Source organism: Gymnoscopelus microlampas (genome assembly GCF_963454915.1).
Source record: "Gymnoscopelus microlampas genome assembly, chromosome: 9".
In the NCBI taxonomy this organism is placed as follows: Eukaryota; Metazoa; Chordata; class Actinopteri; order Myctophiformes; family Myctophidae; genus Gymnoscopelus; species Gymnoscopelus microlampas.
This window is the reverse complement of record NC_139946.1, coordinates 48,508,272-48,516,524: the sequence shown is the minus strand read 5'-3', so window position 1 is coordinate 48,516,524 and position 8,253 is coordinate 48,508,272. Positions and strand designations below refer to the sequence as shown.

Genomic DNA, 8,253 nt, shown 5'->3' with positions numbered 1-8,253 from the left:
GTCCAACCAGGGAAACTCCCCCCTGTCAGTCTACAAGCTAACAAAGCGACGCGTTGTGAGCTTGTAGATCGGCTATTTTCAAACAATGTAGTACTTTTACTTTTGGTAGTATAGTATACAGTAAGTATATTTTGATGCCAATACTTTTGCACTTTTACTCAAGTAACATTTTGAACCACAGGTCTTTTACAGTACTTGCAACAGAGTATTTTTATATTCTGGTATATTGCTACTGTACTTTTACTTAAGTCAAAATATCGGAGTACCTCTTCTTCCACCAGTGACGGTTGGTTGATGATGGAGCCATCTACATGTCAGAGGATATAACAGAAGTAGAAAGCCCACCAGCACGCCACCAGAGAGACACACAGAGAGAGAGAGAGAGAGAGAGAGAGAGAGGCGAGTCCACCCCCCCCCCCCCGCCCCCTCCCCGCCCCCATACCTCCAGAGGAAGCCATATCGGATCAAAAACGACATCTTCACTCGGAGGCCTGTTCCGCTCCGCTCCGCTACGACGGGCGAGGAGGATGAAATCCCAGCTCCTTTTCTCTTTTATGTTTTTTTTTTTTTACAGCCCCTTCCAGCACCGTGTTCATTTGCATAATGGCAGTTATCTCTAAGATGAAGTCATTAACTTTTAACCGTGGGTTTGTGTCAGAGACAGCAGCAGCATGTGGCTGACATCCTCCAAACCAGCCGGGGGGGGGGGGGGGTCGCATTTACATCTAGCAATGGTGGATGAACTACTCAGATTATATATATATAATGTTTTACTTATGTGAAAGTAGGAATACCACAATGTAGAAGTAATCTGTCACAAGTAAAAGTTTTTATATTCAAAATGTCTACTTGAGTAAAAGTAGCAAAATATTGGCATCAAAACATACTCCAGCAATGGTGGATGAACAACTCAGGTGGATGAACTACTCAATATTATATATATATATAAATATATATTGTTTTACTTATGTGAAAGTAGGAATACCACAATGTAGAAGTAATCTGTTACAAGTAAAAGTTATGTATTCAAAATATCTACTTGAGCAAAGCATTGGCATCGAAATATACTTAAAGTAGCAAAAGTAAAAGTACTCATCATGCAGATTGTCCCATTTCACACATTTGTTCTAAAATGTTTCAAAATGTGTCAAAATCTTTTTGACAATAGCCAATCTACACGCTCAAGCTTGTAGATCGGCTATTTTCGGACAGCCTAAGTATGAAATATGGCTTAAATGGTAAATGTATGTTTTGTAATAACAACAAAGTACTTTCTAATTTTCTAATGTGGGAATCTAGGTGACTGGTGCACCCACTGCACCTGACCTGGTCATATGACCAGGAAGTATAAAAGCCTAGCTCCTCCCAGTAGAGAGCCATTTGTCTCTGCTGTAGGCTGCATGGTTGCAGGGAGAAGGAAAACGCATGGTAGGCCAAAAACTGAACGTTGTATATCTGCTTCTTTGTGCGACCCTTTTTGTTTGTTGCAGCTAATGCTAATGTTAGCTTATTGTTTGAGCGCATGTTACTGCTGGCTTTTGTTTGTTTGGTTGCCTATTTTCTGTTGAGCACATGGAGGCTTCCCATGCTCTTTAGCACTTTAATTTAGCCAACATCATTGTGTTTTATTATCTTATTTTAATGCATTTATTTATTATTTCACTTTTACAAATGAAGTGACCTCCTGTGGTGTCTGTTCTGTCTGCCCTACCTGGAGACACAGGTAAAGCAGTATACATTTTTATGCATTGCCTCTTTGTGGATTTTAATGTATTTTAGTTTGTAACATCACTGTCTTCTTTTATACAGCAGCTCTGGTGTTGAGGTTGCCCCCCTCGCCTTGGCCTTGCATTGTGTGCGCAGTTACTGCAACACAAAGTAGGTTTTAAGCTGTTTGTTCTTTTAATGATTTGAATATAGTGTTTTATTTAGTGTGATATTAGGGCTGGCAACTAATGCGTTTTGTTTGTCAACTTAAAGGGACCACACCGGCCACTGTTTTCCACTGTTAATTTACTCTTTTTGTTTTGTTTATTTGAGCCATCTAGCCAAGGTACACTGTAGGCATAGGTTTTAACATTTATCCATATTGGCATATCTTAAAGGAGACACACCATGAATTTCACTTTTTTTTATTTTTTGGGTATTTTTTGGGCTCCCCAGTGTCTCTTGTACCCCAAAAATTTTTTTTTTTAACATTCAGTCATTCATTCTCATTTCAGAGATTTTAAGAATGGGCGTGTCTAAACAGGCCATCTCAGAATGGCAAGTTTGCTTACATCACGAAACTTTCTGCCCATGTATTTTGACAGACAGAATTGCTCAGTACCGCAGTACAGCACCCCTCTGCCCAACAGGACGTTTTGGTATTGCAGCTGAAAGTGCTTTATAAGCCTGAGAGAATTGACTTGGGATGAGTATATCTGAGTGTTGATTTAGGCTCAAACCTTTTGAAAATGGTTTGAGGGACATACACCATATGATATTAAATATCATTTTTTTTTTTTTAGTTCATGGTGTGTGTCTCAACTGTTTCTCTCCTCTGTTCTGTTACAGTTTAATTCGTGTAACCCTGTTCAAGGCCGGGTCCGCCCTGCTGCACATGGCTTTCCTCTCAGCTTGGGACTGCACTGGGGACCCCTTTGTTTTTATTGGTGTGTATTGATATAACCTGGCACTGCATGTTTTGTATTTGAATTTTGTATTTATATTGCATGATTTCTTTGAGGCCAGGCCTGTCCCCTTTTCATTTCCCCTAGTTATTTTGGTATTCACTGTGTGCACGGGCCGACCCGCCCTTCCTTAGACTGCGAGAGGTAACTGTTAGATTGCCATTTTAATACTAAATACCTTGCCTTAAGGACCTTAATTGTCGTGCTAGTTTGTAATAGACAACAGTGATGTGTTTTGTAATTTCATGGTAATAAAGTTGTTATATTTTTCCACAAACTGCCTCTAGTAAAGTAATTGCTCCTGTTTAAGGGAAGTTGAACAGTGTAAGGTTTAGGGGTTCCTCCTGCCCCCTCCACAAGCGGGAGGTGGCGTAGTCAGGCATATTACAGTATTACTACTCAGTTACTACACTAATAATTGTACTGGAGTAAAAAACAAAAAGTACAATATTTACCTCTGAGATGCAGGGAGTAGAAGTATCAAGTAATCAAAGTAAATGGTAAATACTAAGTAGTAAAGTAAAAGTACCCCAAAGGTTTTACGGGAGAAAAAAAACTATTGACTTGAGTAAATGTACTTAGTTATACTTTCCACCACTGTCATTTAATGAAGTAATTGTCTTGCTGTTGTGTCTTGAGTCTGCTTGGCTCCACGATGTCACCATTAATTACTGTGATGGTGTAAGACACCATCGCAAAAAATAATAATACATGACATCCACATCATTGTGAAGCCTCATTAAACCATTTAGATCGGGAAAGCATTTTTAGATTTCTTAGGCTATTCAAAAAATAGCAGATCTACAAGGTCATAGCGCGGCACCGAGTGCCACGCTATGACCTTGTAGATCTGCAATTTTTTGGGGCGAAATCGTGAACATTTGTGTTTTTAGAGCGGACATTTTTAACTCCAATCTGTGATTCCGTGGGGTCCCTGGAACAGCATATTTTGAGATGCCAAATACATACTGTTAGGCTTTAGAAAAACATTTTAGATATTTATTTGGCCGCGGACCCCCATCTCAAAATGTTTTGTTCCAGGGACCCCCCAGAAGCAAAGATTTGAGTTACAAATGTTTGCTTTAAAAATATATATATTGAAAGATTTGCACAGATTCTCACGATTTTTCAAAAACAGCAGATCTACAAGCTCATAGCGCGGCACTCGGTGCCACGCTATGAGCTTGTAGATCTGCTATTTTTTAATAGCCCAAAGAAATCTAAAAATGTCACAGATGCGTTCCCGGTCTTTATGTGTTAAACATTACCTGTTTAGCTCTGCTAGCTTCAGGGTAAAAAATAAACAGGGAAACAAAAACTAATCATATGACTTATTCATTTGGAAAGATTGCCGTGTTTGAAAGACATGCAATCTTTAATAGAAGTACAGTTTCCTCATTACAACATAATATTATCAGTGGAATGATGATTAGAAAGAAATCACAAACAACTTTTTATTGAAAGATGATTTCTCCTGAACAGGCAAGACCAGATGGAGAAATCCACATCCTCAGGAAGTACTGAAGCAAAGTGCTTATTCAGAACCATGTTCCTGCTTTTTCTCTCCTGTTAGTTTCTACAATTGTTTTACATGGGAGATATGTTCCAATTTATGTTGTACACTCTCAGAGTTAAATGACCACGGATCATATCAAATGGGGGTCCATTTGCTGCATCCCGCAAGCGGTGAGGTGGAAATAAGAAATAGACCAGGCGCATAGGTTTAGAGAAGCTGCGCTTCTCGGACAATGGTCTGAAACGCGTCTTTTGGAATCGCAAGCGTTGCCCACAGTGGACGCGGTCCGCTCCGGCTACCATGTCGTGCGGCCCGATGGAACTGAGGAGTAGATTGTCTTGTGTCTGGCTTAACACCCAAGTGGCAATGCCATTGAATACGCCGTTAACAAATACTGCATTACAAGATGAAAAGCAAATTTACAACACGTGTATTAAATACAATATACATTTCCGGAATCTTTGAGGCGTAGACCACATTAAGATCATGACTGTCTTAACTATTTAAACCCTATTATATTTTGTTATGCCCTACTATACATGGTCTGCAGATAGTTTCCCCCTCTACTCCAAATCTCTTTGCAGAAAATAGACGATCTACGAGCCAACAGCGCGGCGCGTTGCTATGTACTGTGGGCTTGTAGATCGCTGGATGTTTATAGGGATGTCTATAGCGACGTTGGGGTTTAATAGCTTAAACCCTACACTTGGTTGACCGACTGGAGTCCCTCAGGGATCTGTACTAGCTACCTTTCTGTTTTCGCTCTACATTGAATATCTTCGCTGAAAATCTGTTCCGTTGTTGTTGTTTTTGTTGTTTTTAATCAGAAATGATGGATGATGCAATCTGCGCATCAACCTGCAGCATGAGGGAACCTGTGTTACATTAACCAACGATTATCAAGTATGTTTCCAAAACCGAGCATAATCATTAATTGTGTGAATGTGATGTTTGTGTGTGTGTGTGTGTGTGTGTGTGTGTGTGTGCACACACACGTGTGTCTAATGCTGACCGTGCAGCAAAAGCACATCAGATGAGAATCTGCTGAGGCGAGCACATTTTCAACATCAAAGTGAAAGCACACGTTTTTTTAATTTCATTAGTGAGCTCCCACCGTCCCCACCGGCTCTTATTCCACGTGGGATAAATCACTGACCCAACGCTGCTAGCATACTGTAACTGTACCATCTTGGGCACCTCCCCCCTTTCCCCCAATTTAGTCATTATGCCAATTATTTCCTCGCCACACACATTTCTGTGTTGTATCCTACTGACTCACCTGCCAGTGAGGAGCCCCCACTGGGAGGTCGTACGTAGAGCCTTCGTCCTGCTCCTCCCGCTCAACACTCCCCATATGCTGACAGGTGCCCCCCCCCCCCCCCCCCCCCCAGGGGTGCAATACGTTAGTCCGACAGCGCATTCCTCCGACAGCGCAGTGCTCCGACATTAAACAGTAAACCCGAACCAAACCCGCACCCTAACCCTAACCGCACGCGGATGCCACATAGTCGGAGAAAAGGTCTGTCGGATTAACGCATGCCTCCCCCCCCCCCCAGCCTGTAGCTGCAGTGACAAATATCACCCTCCTCCCCGCCCGGCTTCCCTCCCCCGGACACGGGGCATCTGTATTCGTGTAGACCAGTGGTTCTCAACCTGTGGGTCGGGACCCACAAGGGGGTCTCCACATGAATTTGGGGGGGTCCCCAGAGGACTTTTAAGACTTTTTAATACAAAAAAAAGAAAAGTGAAAGGAAAAAAGATTGTAGATCTATCTAGATGCTATTTTCACAACATTTATCTGTGGAACAGAGTCAAACTAAATTGAATGCCTCAACTCATGATTATTTTGGGGGGTCGCGGCCTGAAAAGGTTGAGAACCATTGGTGTAGACCAGTGGTTCTCAAACATTTTCTTGTCAAGGACACATAAATGTATGTGTATTTAGCCGCGGAACCCATTTTGTGCCAAGGACCCCATACAAAATGTGTGGTGGTAAAAATGTCCAAAATTGTTACGGATAAGAGTGTTAGTGTAGGGATCTGTGTGTTGTATGTGTTGTTTATGTTAGGTGTGCGCGCGCCCGTCTTTGTCCTCGTCCTCCCTTTGCTCCTCCATTGGCGCATACCATCCCGCGTCTCCGCGTCATCATCCCTTCACTCCTCAAAAGCAACCCAATGTCTTCACTCGAGCCCGCTGTCAGTCCAGAGAAACTTCCATGAACGACAGTCTAGTGACAGCGTGCCCACCGAAGTAGAGGAGTTAGAGCCTTATCACTTTGTTTGTGTTCATCCTCATTCCATTTGTGTAAGTGCTATCAAGTCCAAGTGCATATTTATAGTCGATCCAGGGCAGGTAGTATATTAGTAAGTAGTTAATTATATTATTCCCATTGTTAGCACCAGGTAGAGGGCAGGTTCCATTCACATTGTATTTATGTTTAATTAGGTAAGCGTAGGGTAGTCAGGTAGTTAGGTTTTCTTTTATTGCTGGTTATTACTAGTCAGAGTTGGGGGTTCTACTAGTGTTTAGGAAAGTGACTTTTTGATTTGGTTCCTGTCCGCGCCCTGATCACTTATTCTGCACTGGTAGCACTGTTATATTAATTAGTTGCACTGATTGTATGCCACAACGTAATTATTCTGTAAATAAAAGCTTAAGTTTGGCTTGAACCATCTTGCCTTGTTGCGTTCCTACTCCGCTAGACTCGGTGGGTCGTAACAAGAAAAGTTAAAACATGGAGATACAAGGTATCATAATGTACTCATACAGTATGTCCAAAACTGTTCTTTTTCAGGATTCAAATTCAGAAATAGAGGTGTGACGCTGTAGTATGATCAAGTAGGGCATGAATTTACGAAGAAATACGAGGTTTCTCCAATATTTAAGTCCTGGTTTCTGTGTCTTGTCCCTGATATTCCTCATGATGCGTGTTCTTACCAGACACCCATTTATTTTGTTTTTACAAAATTATACCGTGTATGCAGCTCTAGGATGAAAAAAATGAAATAAAAAAGCAGTTCAATATGAGAATGTGTCAGGTTTTAAGGTTTGTTAAATTCTGGTGAAATATTGGAGGCAGGCTGTAACAGCATTCACCATGCTGTTGGAATCACATGTAGCCATACTCCCCCCTGCTGGAATGGTTTGGTACTACACACAGCAAGAGGACAAATCACAGCACCCTCAAGCATGTTTACCACCTAACAACCCAGTGGTGGAAAGTAACAAAGTACATTTACTTAAGTACTGTACTTAATTAAAATGTTGAGGTATTTGTATTTACTGGAGTATTTCCTGTTTGCGGTACTTTTACTCCACTTTTATAACTCAGTCTCCACTGCATCTCAGAGGCAAATATTGTACTTTTACTCCACTACAATTATTTGAACACTTTAGTTACTAGTTATTTTGTAGATTTAGATATTATTACAAAACATACATTAACCACTTCAGCCCTAAATACATTTCGGCCGTTTGAAAATAGCCGATCTACGAGCTCACGCATTGTGAGCTTGTAGATCTGCTATTTTCAAAAGATTTTTATACTTATGCATTTGAAAACTTGTGAAAGGGGACATTCTGTGTAATGAGTACTTTCTACTTTTGGTACTTTAAGTATATTTTGATACCAATACTTTCGTACTTAATTTTTAATTCCCGACTTTTACTTGTAACAGAGTATTTCTAAATTGCAGTATTGATACTTTTACGTAAACAAAAAAAAAATGTACTTTTCCACCACTGCTTAAACCCTATATACTTAGATGACTGGGGTCTGCCAGGGGTCTGTACTTGGTCCCCTCCTTTTTCACTCTACACATTTCTTTGCCAGAAATTGCAGATCTACAAGCTTGTAGATTTGCTGTTTTTTTGCCAGAACAGGGACTAGGATCACTTTCTTTCTTTCTTTCTTTCTTTCTTTCTTTCTTTCTTTCTTTCTTTCCAAAACATGTGAAGCCCAAGTTATCCCCAGCACCCAGTGTTGGCTGGTTGGAGGGAAATGTACCAAAGCTTCTGACATCGCAACTTCTTCCAGAAGAAGAAAACTCATATTCACCCCCGAAA

The 8,253-nt window shown here is 40.9% G+C and overlaps 1 long non-coding RNA gene across 1 annotated transcript; it reads left to right on the top strand.

Moving 5' to 3' along the window:
- The first annotated feature begins 1,663 nt into the window (after nucleotides 1–1,663).
- LOC311052296 lies at nucleotides 1,664–2,924 on the top strand. Its single transcript, XR_014601497.1, has 3 exons — nucleotides 1,664–1,723; nucleotides 1,810–1,878; nucleotides 2,557–2,924. It is a non-coding gene; the product is annotated as an uncharacterized lncRNA (long non-coding RNA).
- Nucleotides 2,925–8,253: the final 5,329 nt, after the last annotated feature.